The following is a 15,430-nucleotide window of genomic DNA, read 5'->3' on the forward strand; positions in this document are numbered from 1 at the left end:
AGCCACTGGCATTTTACAGTGGAACACTAGACGCTGTAATGCAGGGACACTTCGCATTCAAACAGGCCCTTGCAGCTGCTGCGTTCGCCATTGAAAAAAGTGCCACCATAGTAATGGGGTGCTCACTGACACTGTATGTAGAACATTCATTGTTCACCATATTAGAGCGATCAAAAAGCATGTTAACCACACAAAGAGCCACTGCATATGAGGTAATACTGTCAAGCGCCAATATACATGTAGTGAGGTGCAAAGTGGTCAACCCCGCAAGATTCATCTCAGAACCATGCACTGTGGAGGATGTGCAAGCACATGACTGTGCAACATATCAGGGTGAGGAAAATGGAACAACTGTAGTAAGTGAGAACGCACTGGCCGAAGGTGAGGTATTTTTTATAGACGGGTCAGCTTCCATAAATTCAGAAACTGGAGAAAAGCATGTGGGGGTGGCGGTTGTGCGAATGGAAGAAGATGGGTACGAGGTTCTAATACAACAGCGACTGCCCGTCCATTTTTCAGCACAAGTAGCAGAACTGGTAGCACTAATTGAAGCACTACGTGCGGCAGAGGGGTGCGCCGTGACAATTTACACAGACTCAGCATACATGGCCACAACAGTGCACGGAGGGCTTGCCAGGTGGGGAAGAAGGGGGTTCAACAGGGAAGATGGTTGACCCGTACAACATGCAGAACTGCTAAAGGAACTCACAGAAGCGTTGAAAGAACCCACCATGGTAGCAATAGTAAAATGCCAGGCCCACACCAATAATACAGACTTTGGGCCTCATTACACGGATGGCGGTAGGGATTTACCGGTACCGGTAAAATACCGGTACCGGTAAATCCCTACCGCCTTACTACGAGGTCCCTTAGCGGGTTGGTGCTTTAACGCCTGCTTTTTGCAGGCGTTAAAAACCAACCCGCTAAGGGATCTCGGAGCTAATTACGGCACCGCAAAATTGCGGTGCCGTAATTAGCGCCTTCCCCATTCCCATAGAGCCCTATGGGGCAGAAATGGGAATGGGGAAGGGCAATGGCGGAAGGGGGATTTACCGCCCCTCCAACCTTGGAATGGGGCGGTAAATCCCCTTTCCGCCAAGGCGGTGCCCGTATTTTACCGGCATGAGCCATGGCGCTAATAGCGCCATGGCTCACTGCCTACCGTGTAATGAGGCCCTTTGTCTCTTTGGGAAACGCGGCAGCAGACGCAGCTGCCAAAGAAACGGCATATCTAACAAAAGTAAGAACAGGTGAGTAGTTAGTGCAGAAAGAATCGGAGGATGATTTTCCAGACGGGTACAATGCCAGTGTCTCAAATATTGGAGTTACAGGAAGGGGCAACTGAGGACGAAAAGGAATTGTGGACAAAAAGGGGGTGCAGCCAGTCAGCCACTGATTTATTAACAACACAGGTAAGGTAGTTATGCCGACTAAGTTATTAGAAATAGCATTCCAGCAGCTACACTTCCCAGCGCACAATGCAAGACAACACATTGCTGCCGAGATACAGGAACACTGGTTCATTCCAGGGTTACAGGAACAACTATCCAAGCTAACAATGGAATGTACAACGTGCCAGATATACAATTCCGGCATGGCTCTAAGGACACTGAGGGGAACGATACCCAAGCTGGTAGGTCCGTTCAGAGAGCTGGATATAGGTTGTTTGCCCCTTTTCACGATGGGTAGAGGCAGGTCCCTGTGTCCGCCCAGATGCCAAGTGCACTGCAAAGTTTCTAGTGCAGGAAGTATTCCCCCGCTGGGGAATTTGTGACATAATTCGCTCTGACAATGGCACACATTTTGTGAACGATCTATTCAAAGAAGTAACATCAATGCTAGGAATCAAACACAAATTATGCTCGATTTATCACCCACAAAGTAACGGCGTGGTAGAAAAAATAAACAGACTGCTTAAAGGAAGTCTCTCAAAATTGTGTTTCACTCTTAAGAAAAACTGGGTGCATTGTCTCCCCTTGGCTTTGTTTGAACTGAGACATCAGCCCAGCAAAGACCACCATTTGTCACCACATGAGATTGTGACAGGGAGACGAATGCACACAGCACACTCACCTCTCCACAGACATTCGGATGCACACAGAAGCGCAACTGTATTAGGAGAAGAATTTAATGAATACCTGACAAAACTCACTAAGGCAGCCCGCATGATAGCAAAACAACTCGCACCGCCATTCACAAAAGAGGGGGCGAGTGAAACAACTACTCCAGAACAAGGAAACCCTACAGGCCAGCTAGAACCAGGTGAGATGGTCTATGTCAGGAGTTTAGTTCGTAGGTGGAATGCTCCAAGATTTCATGGCCCATACGAAGTAGTGTTCTGCACGCCCACAGCGGTGAAAGTGAAGGGCTTGAGATATTGGATACATTTGACAGACGTCCGAAAAGCTTATGACAGTGTGGGACCAACAGAAGCTGCAGAGAGCCCTGATAGGGAAAACACGCAAGAATAGAGCAGTAACTGTTTAAAAAAAAAACGTACGCACATAAACATGCAGGGTTTACTGAATGACAAATGTATTATAACGATGTTTACAGCAAGAAGTAAAACAGTATTAAATGAAAATGACCTGTTTTTTTTCTCTCTCTCACTCTCTCTCTCTCTCATCATTCCAAATTTGGAAATGCAAATATGAATGCAACTATATGCTTTATATGCCTTTTATCTTTTAACATATAGGAGAAACCATGGCAACGAACAGGCAGCCTGCAAAAACTAGAAATAGGGACGCTAGGAATTGAAATGTTACTTTTGATTTACGTACATATTCAAATGAATGCGGTTTGACTGTCTGTGCAATTATATTTTTCACACTCATGTTCGGCCTGGTACTCTATTGGATAATAGCATTTATCTGCATTGAGATGAATGAGGGGGGATATAATGGGACCAACATGGAAAATGTAAGCAAACCATTTAAGGAGGGTAATTATTTAATATGGGATGGTTTCCAGCTGGTATGGGGGAACGGCCCCCACCCAGACCAGGCAAAACGCCAAAACGATACTAATAACAAGTCAACCACCCCTCCAGAGCCCTAACACAATGCAATAAATGTCAGTGTACGTGAGCTAAACGACTGACATCCCTCTGTTATATCATGGCTGTATGACACCACTGCTACCCTGCCTACAACGACAACCGATCCTCTCATAGAAAATGTTGACACCACAGAAAGGATGAAAGAAAATGCTGAAATGGCTAACAATTCTATGGCTCTGTACGAGGAGTGGGAGAGGGGGGGCTTGGGAAAGGGAGTCCCTATTACATGCGGCCAGGAAAAAAACATTTCTTAAAAGTAGTAGAAGAAGGAGGGAGGTGGGGAGGGAGAGATATGATGAATACTCTTGCCTGGGACTAGATACAATAGAAGATCCCAGGCACCCACATCAGTCGAATAAATGGTATGTAGACATGAGCTCCACAGCTAAATGAACGACTAATGAAAGTTGCTACGTGTGCTCACTGATCCCCCATGCCTCAGGCACGCCTAAAGTTCTATTGCCATAAGAATTGCCTCTCACAGATGCCCAATGTCTCCTCCATCTCACCCTGTGCAGAATTAAGAACACCTTCCAGGCACACACGGTATCTTTTGAAATGCTGCATAACGAAAAAACGTGCTACTTAAGAGCCAAAGGAGTGGTGTGTTTAAAAGAACCGTTCTTCGTAATAAAGGGAACACTATTTTCGGAAAATAAATGGAAAGATGATGTGGTAATGTGCAAGGCTGAAGCACTGCGAGGGCTACCGACCGGAAAGCTACAATGGATTGAGAAAACATGTACCACAGTCTGGTCAGAACATATAGCCAAATTGACCTGGGTGAGCGCTATAGAAAAACCATTCAAACTACAGAAAGAAATCTCAAATGAACTTTGCTTCTTGGGAGAAGGGAAAATCGACATGGGAAGAGAAATGAACTGCAGTGAAAGCCTGATGATCCCAGATATGAAGAAAGGAACAGCAGCATTAATGGACACTTACTGGGTCTGTGGCAAACGGGCGTACATGCACCTCCCACCATCATGGAGGGGCACATGTTCCCTGGCAACACTGCACTCAGCTCTAATGGTAATACCGGAAAGTCACATCGGAGAAGGGGGCCGGACGATGACCCAAGCAGCAGCCAGCGCCCCACCCACGGAAGAGCCACCGCTGTATGCCCTGTCAGAAGGGAACGCCGAAGGAATCATATCCAGAAAATGGAGGTTGTCAAACTACATATCAAGGGCCTCCTCAGAACTCTTGGCACAGATCTCAGACAGGTACAGGTTGTTCAGCTCAGCCGATACCTTCTTCGCCTCCCTCATCCCAAGCATTCAGACATGGACAAATGCAAAGTGGCTGCAGATAACACAGTGGGAGCTGATCCAATTGGCTAATGACACTGAAGAATGGTTCAACGTGATCAAGGTGGAGCTAAGGGCTCTGAGACTAATGACAATGCAAAACAAGTATGTCCTAGACCTGTTTATGGCGATGGATGGAGGTGTTTGCCGAAAAATCGGAAGTGCCTGTTGCACTTTTGTACCTTCTGAAGATGCTGATAATGGGACTCTATCGTACGTCATCGCCGCAGTGCACAACCTAGGGGAACGCACGAAGAAAGAAGGTGGTGCAGAATCAAGCACATGGTTCGCCAACATTTTTTCATGGGTGCCATCCTGGATGGGGCTCGCAGTGAAACTACTGATGCCCCTCATCGTGTTTTTGCTTGTGATTTTTTGTGTGTACCAGCTGGGTATTCGATGCTGCACAAACGCAGTCCCAAATGGAACAATGATGATGGTGACAATGGGCAACGCCAGAGGAGGGGCACGAATGCAACAGGAAGCACACGTGCAAACTGGTGAAGAGTCAGAACCCAAGTTTAGAATGGTACCCATATATTATGACGGGGATATAGTGGATAGGTTATATCATACCACAATAAAAGAGCCCTTGGAACTAGAATGGTACACAGAGGTATGGGTGGACCTGGAGGGAGATGGGGGATTATATATATGACCTGCACACCAGATGAGTATGCCAGAAGGGGGGAAAGCCGAAAGGGGGGTTTGCAGGGCTTGGATGCCAATAAAAGGAACACCAGCCTGGGAGGAGGCAGTGTTAGCTGAGAAGGAGCGCGAGCGGTTGGGGGAGCTAAGGTATTCGTTACTTAAGTAACGAAAGGGGGGAAATGTAGGGGAGGATAGGTCAATAGGACCCCCCTCCTACTACATCTCCCACCCTGGTGAAGACTCATGACTCGTCGGCAGCCCACCGGCCCCCGGGCCCAGACGGCAGGGCGGCTGCAGACCGACACGTGAGGCTGCACCACCACGTTATGTGGCAGAGCACAGACACCATCTTGTACTAAGCCAACTCCATTTTGTTTTAAAACGTGTAGATCTAACCCAGGCAGAGCTAGCGTGTGCACTAAAAGCTGCAGCTTGACCCCCACTCGACCGCGCTCACAGAGGCCCACACTTCCCCCACTCCCCGCCGCATGGCAGATCCGCTGAGAACCCATTCTCATGAGCTACCAGACACAAACTGTTAACCTTCCGCAGTACATCATTGCCACAGCCATGAACGGGAACATTAGGAAGCAAGTGAAACCAGCCCAAAACCTGCATGCCCTGACCCTGTACCAAACCCCAGTGTTAGACTGTGTGGCGCCCCATACCCCTGCCTACCCCGAAAACTCTTGTAATGTATAGAAACCATTTATGTAATATATGTCGTGTTGACTAACGTTCACTGCTAACGTGAAGAAGAATGGGTAAAGAGTAATATGCAACAGATATTGTTTATAATGTGAAGATGTACGAAGACTGGCTAGCTGATGACAATGTGCAATAACATACGTTGCCCTCTTCATACATACGCCTGCCTAACACTACCTCATGTTTGTATGTCAACTATAGATGTGAATTGTTGTGCTAAAAGGTATGGCTCCCAGTCAGTATCCCTTCAAATGCAAATACATACAAGTCATCTTAGAGACCCCATGTGTTGTTATACGCCCCTCACCCAAGGGACAGTACACCACCCTGTGCAGGATGCCACGCACAGAGCTGCAAGGCCATCTCCCCCTCCTCCTGCCCAGGCCCTCCAGAGATAGCTGGTGTTCGAACAGCACAGCCTCGCCTCCCCTCCCGACCCTGCTGGACCCTTTTCAAGCATCCGCCTCCCCCATGTCAGAGGCCGCCACAGCCTGACTCCATGATTTACGAGCTAAATGGTCCTAAATCCCACCGTCTCTTAGGCACCAGTCACATGCTCCCCACGGGCCAGTGGTATCTCCGCCGAACCCAAGTTAATGGCCCTCAAAAGGGGGGCGCCCACCCTTGTACTAACAGATCGTAATACCATCCCTCACCGAATCTACCAAGACAGGGTGATTGAGTACCCCCTCCCATGCCCCTGACCATGCACATGGGACTAGCCTGTTTGTACCTAAGGTATCTTTACAACTGATGTATTGGGACACTTCCTATTGCATATCAATGTTCCTGCCTGCCTATTGATCTAAGGTCAGTGCTACAAGAGTTATAAGCCAACGGAAGCATGAAGTGTAACGAATGGGTGAGAATGTGTGGCCACAAGGGCAAATGTCAGTTTAGTTACCAGTCATCACTACAAGGCATGTCCGGCCCGGCACTCCACCCCGATGAGCCCAGCTGACCTTCCAACCCCACGTGGCACTGCACCAATGTCCACCAATCCTGAAGGAGCAACTATCTACAATGTATACCCCCTAGACATCACCACCCAATCCCCACGATTATGTGCCCCCTATAGCTTGTGTCACCCATGACGTTGTCCTGTAAATAAGTAGGCCTGTCTTTGCTATTGTCAGACAGAGCGCTCTCAGAGTTTGCAGAGTCCTTTGCATGCCCTATATTGATTTAGATAAAAAACCCTTTTGATCTCACCCGCACTTGGTCTTGGTCTCATTCCCTCCTTCATTGCCTCTCAATAAGGGGTGTGTGATTCTGGGGACGCTTACATTCAACTGTCTTGCTTAAACTGGTTCACAAACTTATGGGAAGTGTTGCTAGGGTGTGTAAGAACCTATTCCTATAAAACTTGTGCTTTCCCTCCCTTGTTAGAGGATCCCTTGTGTGTAGTTGTCACTATGCCGTTTTGCTCAGTTTTCACTCTGGTTCACTTGGTCTACAATTTAACTTGGGAGTGTGTATATTTTTCCTTTGACTTAATTTAACTTGCTTGATGACTGTGATACATGTGTTTTATTAGAAGTGTATAAAATACATGTATAAATACTTTTTAATGCAAAGCTTTCGTCAGTGTTTCCTTGTACCATATGTTAGGCAGAAACCTGTGCAGTTCCCTTGGGGAACACTGCAAAAGATTTAAGACTACAGGTAGAGCAGTAAACCCCTTTGGTAGCAGTCTGTACCACCCAGATTTACCTGGTAGCTGTGGCTGAGCAGTCAGACTTCTCTCAAGAAGAGTTAGGCAGTATGCAAAGTATACACAATATGTACCAAAACACAATAGCACAGGCAAACACTGACCAGAGCTTGGTTTCAAAAGAATATAGTTATTTATTTAAAAACACACATAAGTAAAAACACTCTAGCAACGAATATGGTAAAAACACTCCAACACAGTTATAATGAAATTAGATTCAATCCTTTCTCCTATCTAGACAACTCTAGGTTAACACCACTTAATTAAAACAGAGGTGAGTGCTTAACGTTAGATGACACTCTAGTAGTTTCCAAGAAAGGGAGAGAAAAAGCAGAAATAGGTTAGACACACCACTCTAAGGTCCAGAACACTTGCAATAGGCTTAAAGAAGACTAAAGTCACAGGTGAGCAAAAGTCACTAGGCAGGGCCCACTCTTAGAGTAGCCGGAGCGAAAATGTGCCCAAGATCACACTGTTAGTTAGAGATTCAAAGTCTTGCAAAGAGTCAAAAAGAGTTTAGAGTGGCTCAGAAAGTTTAGCCAAAGTGTCCCAGGCACTCCCAGGTTCGAAAGCCGGGGACTAAATCTACCCCGTACAGTCGGTGGCAAGGGAAGCCAGGCGGAACACAGTACCTTAAGCGGAAAGGATCCTCCAGCGGGGGCAGTTGTTCCAGGCAGTGACAGCAAGGCTCGACGTCGGTCAGGGGAGAAGAATATCTCGCTGAAGAGCAGAAGAGAAAGGTCGTAGCACTGCCCGGGAAGAAACCAGCCGCGGAGTCCTCCGGTTAAAGGGTTGGTACCGACTTTCGCGGTATGGGGGTAAAGTGTGGTATTCCGGATGCCGGGGTGCTTGGCACAGGCAAGGCGGCCACGAGATACCTCAAAGAACGGAAAGAAGGCGAAAACTGGTTGTCCCCACCAGTCAAGGGAAGGAGCCACTCCGTTAAGAGTTCTCCTCGGTCGTCGGGAAAAAGTGGTGAGACGGTTCAGCAGGGCTCCACCGGGTGGTGTCGTCGAAGCAGGTCGGCTCAGCTCTTCCCTCGTCGGATTCTTGGTCCTGTGGCGACTTCTGAAGTCCCAGTCCCCAAAGCCCTGCTTTTATGCAGCAAACCCCCATTCACCCAGCCTAGCTGTCACTCAAACATGCTAAGTGGTGAGCCGGGCGGCTCACCACTTGGGCCAATCAGGACGGAGTGCGACTTGAGTTACCAAGGTAACTCAGTCCAGGGTGCCTAAATCCCCCTCCACCCCTCCTAAGTACCCCAGACAGAGTGGCACCACTTTGGAGGGCTTCTGTGGAGAAGCCCGCCAAAAGTGGAACAAAGGGCTCCACTTTGGGTCAGAGTTACAGAGGCGAACGCCAACGCCATTTTAGAATCAAGTTTTGGCAAAAAGTCCCAACCGGAGTTATAAAAATAAATATATAAACCGGCGGTATGTTTAAGGCTACCGTAAATAAATAATTAAATGTGTTAGCCTAAAACAATGGGAAATCCCATAGGGAAATATTCGCGGTCGAATATAAAAAGTAGTTTCCACTGCCACCAGCCAAAACTCGATCAGGGGGGACGGAGACGTGCCCCCTCGACTAACAGACCCTGGGGCAATCGAATTGCCCCAGCCAGTACGTCCACAATATGATGGTTTGTACTGGTTCTGTTCAGGATTCAAGACTAGCAAAGTCTTTGGTGACTTTACATGCCCTGGGAGACAGTAGTCAGTCCCAGGGTATGGAGTCTATGTTGGGGAGTCCCTAGGACACCCCTGGGTCACGGCACAGAGGGTGCTGTGTGACCCACATCACAAAAATACATGAGGCCCTATGGAGTAAAAGACCCCATAGCCCATTCAACACAAGGTTTAACCAAGAAAACACACTTCAACATGTCCAAGAGTGAGGGTAAAAGAGTCTCACTCTTGGCAGGAGAAAAAAATTAAACCCCAGAAATCCAGCAAAGCTGCTGGGGGACTCACTAGGTAGGGAAATTCAGCCTAAACAGAGAATTCTCCCTAACACCATAGTCTTGTAGGCCTATTGTGTAAACCCTGAATACTGCTCATCTTCCTCTTGAGATATGTCTGACTGCTCAGCCACAGCTACCAACTAAATCTTTGTAGTACAGACTGATACCAAAGGGGATTTATTGTTCTCACCTGTAGTCCTAATCTTGTGTAGTGCTCCCTAAGGAAACCGCACAGGATTCGACCTAACAATAGCCGCCAGATGAACTTTGATGGAAGCATGGGTCAGTACTGCCTTGGCAAACGACAAAAAATACAGAAGCACCTGCGGAGCAGTGACTCGTAGAGGGTCAATCTTCTGTGTACGGCACCAAACGGTGAACCTCTTCCACTTGTGCCCGTAGCATTTGAGGGTAGATGAAGCTCTGGCTTTTGCAAGCACCTCCTTACAATCCGCTGGGAGATCATAACCCCCATAATCTAGTGATGCAGGAGCCAAGCCTTCAGGTTCTGCGATCCTGGTTCATGGTGCAGAATCACGCCTCCTTCCCTGGCGAGAAGATCTGTGACTGCCGGAAGCTTGACTGGAGGGGGCGCCGACATGTTCAGAAGGTCCGGGTACCATATCTGTCTCCGCCACGCCGGTGCGACGAGGATCATCCTGCACCTGGACCATCTGAGTTGATTGACTAATCAAAGAAGCAAGAAGAGGGAACGCATATAGAAATAGGCTGTCCCAGCGGAAAGAGACTGTGTCCCCATGCTCCCCGGCTAGGGAAACCTGCTGGCGAACCTCCGGCACTTGGTGTTCGTCGCTGTCGCAAACCGATCGATCTGGGGATTGCCCCATCTGCAGAACAGGCGATCCTCTTGATCCTGCTGAAGTTCCCACTCGTGGCAAGAGCGTAACTCCCTGCTGAGAGAGTCGGCAACGGTGTTCTTCACTCCTGTCAGATGAAACAGGATGAGAAACATCCCCTGGGCTACAGCCTAGTGCCAAAGGTCCTGCGCCTCTTTGGAGAGTGCTGGGGATCTGGTTCACCCCTGCTTCCTGATGTGGAACATTGTGGTGGTGTTGTCCGTGAAGACCCGTGCCACCTTGCCCTTGAGGAACGGAAGGAAGGACTTGAGGGCCCAAAACACTGCCCGCAGCTCCAACACATTGATGTGCAACGACTTCTCCTCCGGTAGCTACATGCCTCTTGCAGGAAAGCTTCCGGTGTGCGCTCTCCATCCTTCCAGGGAGGCGTCTGTCGTGACCGTCTCCTGATGAGGTGGGGTCTGGAAATCTGCGCCTGCGGATAAATGTGCGTGCACTCCCCACCACCGTATCGCTCAACGGAAACTCTCAACAAGTGTGATCATGTCCTCGAAGCTTCCCGACACTTGTATCCAACGGGCATCAAGGAACTCCTGCAGTGGACGCATCCATAGCCTGCACATCCGAATGAGGTATATGCATGATGACATCATGCTGAACATGGACTTGATGGACCTCACCCATGCAATCTTCAGGGCCAACAGCCATTGTACCTTGCCAAAGATGGGCACTATCCTCTCCTCTGACGGAGACGGCAGGCACAACACTGTGTTGAGTCGGGATCCCAGACACCACACCTCCTGCGATAGTTCACCGAGAACCCCAGATCCATCAGGAGTTGGACGGTCCTCGCCGTGTGTTTGACGGCGATGTCCTTTGAGCTTGCCCGGATTAGCCAGTCATCCAGTTAAGGGTACACGTGGATCCCTCGTAGACGCAGCTGCGTCGCCACCGGTGCCAGGCACTTGGTGAAAACTCTTGGCGCCGACTTTAATCCGAAGGGAAGGGCCTTTAACTGGTAATGTTGCCCTTGAACCATGAAGCGTAGGAACTTGCAGTGGCAGTTGTGTATGGGGGATGTGAAAATAGGCATCTTCCAAGTCCAGAGACGATCGGAAATCCCCCTCTTCCAGCTGTCCTAGCACGTGCTGAAGAGTCACCATCCGAAACTTTTGAGACTTGATGTACTTGTTCAGACGGCAGAGTTCCAGGATGGGCCTCCAACCACCAGTCTTCTTTTTGACAAGGAAGTAACGAGAGTACACTCTGGAGCCTCTTCGGGATGAGCTCTATCGCACCCTTTTTTAGCATGGCCCGCACCTCCAGCAGAAGCTGAGGGGCGAGGTTTTCCTGCCGGCCCACTGGTGGTATATGGGGTCACTTCCATTGGAACTCTAGCGTGTCTCTGTGGGTGAGAGCGTCCAGCACCCAACGGTCAGTGGAGATGGTCTTCCACACGCTGATGAAGTTCGCCAGCCGGCCTCCCACCGGGGTGCACGGGTGGGGGCCCGACTCTACGGCCGGTTCTATCCTGTTTTGACATCGAAGCGCCGCCTTGGCAATGACGTCCTCCTCCAGATTTGGCACGACCCCTGTAGATCTCCTGGGCCGACGAGTGGGAGGGTTGACGGTAGGACGAAGCACCTCCCCAAATCCTTTGGGAGAACCTTGGGATTTTCCTCCGGAAGTCCGAAAGGACCGCCGTCGTTGCTGAAGCGTGCCCAAGGCACGAACCGTCTCAGTGTCTGCCTTGATGGCCTGAAGAGACTCGTCCACAGTCTTTCTGAACAAATTATCCCTGTCGAAGGGCATGTCCAACACCTGCGACTGGACATCCTGGTGGAAATTAGTAGCCCACGGCCAGCCCTGCCGATGAAGGCAAACGCTGTTGTCCATTTGCCGGAACCCCGTGTCGGCGATGTCTGTGGCCACTGTAATGGTGTGGTCCGATGCCACCTCTCCTTCTTGTAGGATCTCCAATGCCGCCGCCCTCTTTTCATCGGGAAGGAAGTCCAGGAGGGGGGGCATTCTTAAACCAAAGCTCCCTGTTGTAATGCGCCACGATGGCAATGGTGTTTGCAGCCCTGATGGTCGTCACTGCCGATGTGATCACTCTTCGACCCAATGCATCTAACTTCTTTCCCTCACTGTCCAGGGGGGAGGAGGCCATGGTCGATGAGGCACCCAAAGCTTTCTTCTTGGCCGCCACCAAAACCACTGAGTCCGGAGACGAGTGACGCCACCACTCCTTCGATGGAAGGTTGGGCCTTCGTCTGATGTAGCTGGGCCTTTTGCGGCCTTGGCCGAGTCTGAGGCCTTCACCTTAGGGGGATGGTGTGAGCCCTGCTCCAACTTGGCCTTCTCTATAGGGCCTTTCTGGGTCTTCTCCAAGAGCTTGCCCGGATGGTCCGACTTCCTCTTCTTTAAAGATCCTGAGCATTGGTGTCAATCTGGAAAAATGAATACCCTTCATTTGAATTGTAGAGTTAACTTGATGGCCGTGGGCCAACCGTTTTATGCACCGAATTGGAGAAATATGAACTGCTATGCTTGACCGACGAGCGGCCATTTTAAATGTAGTAAGAATCGCCATTTTGCTTGTTAACCATTGCTCATTGCTTTCTGTCTAAAAACTGCTTTGCAGCTTGCAATTCTTGCGGGTTCTGCTTACTCTGCTCAACTGTTAACATTGTTGTCTGAATATGAAAGGACAAGGTCGCGGGGCTGAAGAGTTTGCTGAAAACTCCTCATGAGTAGCCCAGAGAGGAATGCCCACGCTCCCTCTCTGTAGCCTTGGGAGGAAGCTGCAGGGCATTTAATCACTTCACAGCTGCCAGCCAGTCTCGTTCGATGGTAGAATATGTTAGAATAATACAGTTAAAGGCTTGAATTATGCTTCTCTTACGGCCCCCCCTTTGCAAAACCCTTTAGAACGTGTCGGCTCCCAGGACACGAATAGTACCTCATAGATAGCAAAGCTTGGAATGTGGCTCTTCCCCTGTGTACAGATTGCTTCCAAGAACAGAACCACCGTGTTCTAAAAGATGCCTCCGCACTTTATAAATTGCACATTGTTACTAGAATAGACATCGAAAGCATAATCGTCATACTCGTCGGATATGTCCATCGTCATCCCGAGTTCAAAGGAACTTAATACAGAGGGGTGTTGAACATGACTTTGCTGATTGTATGATATGCATTTTGTATATATGTAACTGATGTACGTAATTCGCTCTCTTGCGTCCCTCGAGGTCTAGGAAACTCACGTCCCGGGGCGTGAAATCAGAATTGGCCAATTGATACTATCTTTTGCTTGCAATAAACCCTAGCATTGGGAATTTGAAACCTCGTGTCTGGCGCATTTTCTTCGTGTATGGTTATTGCCTTGTTTCCATAGCACAAGGGACCCCTAGGGGCCCCTTTCATTGGCTCGTGGTTGAAAGTGCTGGAGACGCTGTACTTGCACTGGCCGCTGTAGGGCCCATCCCAACGGCACCCCCGGTGGCAGTGGACTTGCGGTGCTTAGCCTTATGTTTGGCATCCGCGGAAGGGCCACCCTCAAAGGTCTTAGAAGACTGCTCAACTTTCTTCTTCTGTGCAGGGGAGGCATGCTGCCAGGACTCATCCAGAGAAGAGGCCTTGGCCTGCAGCCAGAGAAGCCTGCGCCAATCGTTCAGCATGCGGGGTACCATCTCCTGACAAGACGTACAGTCATCCTCCAGGTGCATCGGGTCCAAGTGAAGGCAGTAAAGGCACAGGGAATGTCCGTTGTCCAAAAAGTCATTCCGTAGGTTGCAGCCGGGACAAACTTTGAAGAGAAGAGCCAAGTTCTTCTTCTCATCCGCCATGTCCACGCGGTGTAGGCCTTGAAGAAGCTTCTGGAATCCTCCATGAAGAAACTCGACGAAAATTGCCCTTGAGGGGCGCTGAAGAATCCAAAAACGGGTCCCCATTAATCGGAAGATGGATTGATGGAGCTTGAGGCTCGATTGACCGAAAAAATAGATCAAAACTATAAGAAAAATCGCAAAACGCAGTAAAAGTTCGAGAGCTATAGCACGAGGACTCCCAACAAGTTGCACATGCGGTACAAATCTGAAGATGGCTGCCAGAGGAGGGGCTTAGGTAGAGGGCAGTCGTTGGCTGGGGGCAGTATGACCCACAGACCAGTGATTGGTTGTTAGGAGAAAGACAGTTCAGAAGTGAAACTGAAACTGATTTTTTCTTTACCGAGGATTCCCAGCCTGATGACGGGGAATATTCATGAGCATGTGAATCCATGCCAGACCCCATGCTGAAGAAGGATGGATTCTGCTGCAGTTATTTTAGAGATGCAGTGTATGTTCAAGTAACCAACTAGGATCGTATGTGTTATGTATGTATCAATTGTAGTGAGGTCTAAAGTATCTTCCAGGTCTTGTAGGAATGTGTCGATTTTTATGCCAGTGGGTTTCTGTGACGGAGTCAGTCTCTACATGGGTAGTAAAATATAGACATTAGTCCATTCAGGAAGACCAGGAAGCCACAGATGTATGGACTTTCCTCTAATGTTTTTCACTCTGCTTGGGTTGCCTAGGAAACGTCTGGAGGAGAGGAAAAAACGGAGGACGACGGTTACGTCTGGGCGTATTAAGCTGTTTGGGCTCGAAAAGAAGATTATTCCTGTTGCTCGTCCTGAGGCACCATTGCACTAAGGAAAGCCTGCGTTTGTGTTAATACGACGACCGGTTGTCGCCACATAAAGTTTACAGAGTTAAAGAGGCTAGAGCTTGAAGAAATACAGGCGCCGGCGTCGGAGCCATTACAGAGCAGCCGAAGAGGGGCGTGTCCTCGGCAGCCGTTTCTGCGAAGAAGACAGCTGATCTCCCAGCCTGCCGTGTCAGTCTGTCGGATGCGGCCAGCAAGGGGAGTCTGAGGAGGCGGAGTCAGCGGGACGCTGAATTCAGAAGACCAGCTGACAAGAAATATAGAGAGAAGTGAAGACAGCGCGAGTGAATCCTGTTTGAAACCAACAGTAGCACGCTTTACTACGAAGGTACGTGAAACACCGGGAGAGGGAAGAGGCAAAGAAAGAGAGCATACATATACATAGACTAGTGCGGAGGAGCTATAGAAGGCTGCATAGGCAGAGAAATGAGACAGAAGGGCCGTGTACCAACGGAGCGCCCGTTATAAACCTTGTATGGACAATGTCGTTAAGCCGTC

General features: G+C 49.2%; 1 protein-coding gene across 2 annotated transcripts in view; it reads right to left on the reverse strand.

Annotated features, from left to right (window-relative positions):
* Positions 1-15,430, reverse strand: part of LOC138468429 (zinc finger protein 615-like) — a 99,027-nt gene that overhangs the window by 36,090 nt on the left and 47,507 nt on the right. The gene's annotated exons all lie outside the window — the stretch shown is intronic.

The sequence above is a fragment of the Ambystoma mexicanum genome, chromosome 4q (assembly GCF_040938575.1).
Source record: "Ambystoma mexicanum isolate Mex_15411 chromosome 4q, UKY_AmexF1_1, whole genome shotgun sequence".
In the NCBI taxonomy this organism is placed as follows: domain Eukaryota; kingdom Metazoa; phylum Chordata; class Amphibia; order Caudata; family Ambystomatidae; genus Ambystoma; species Ambystoma mexicanum.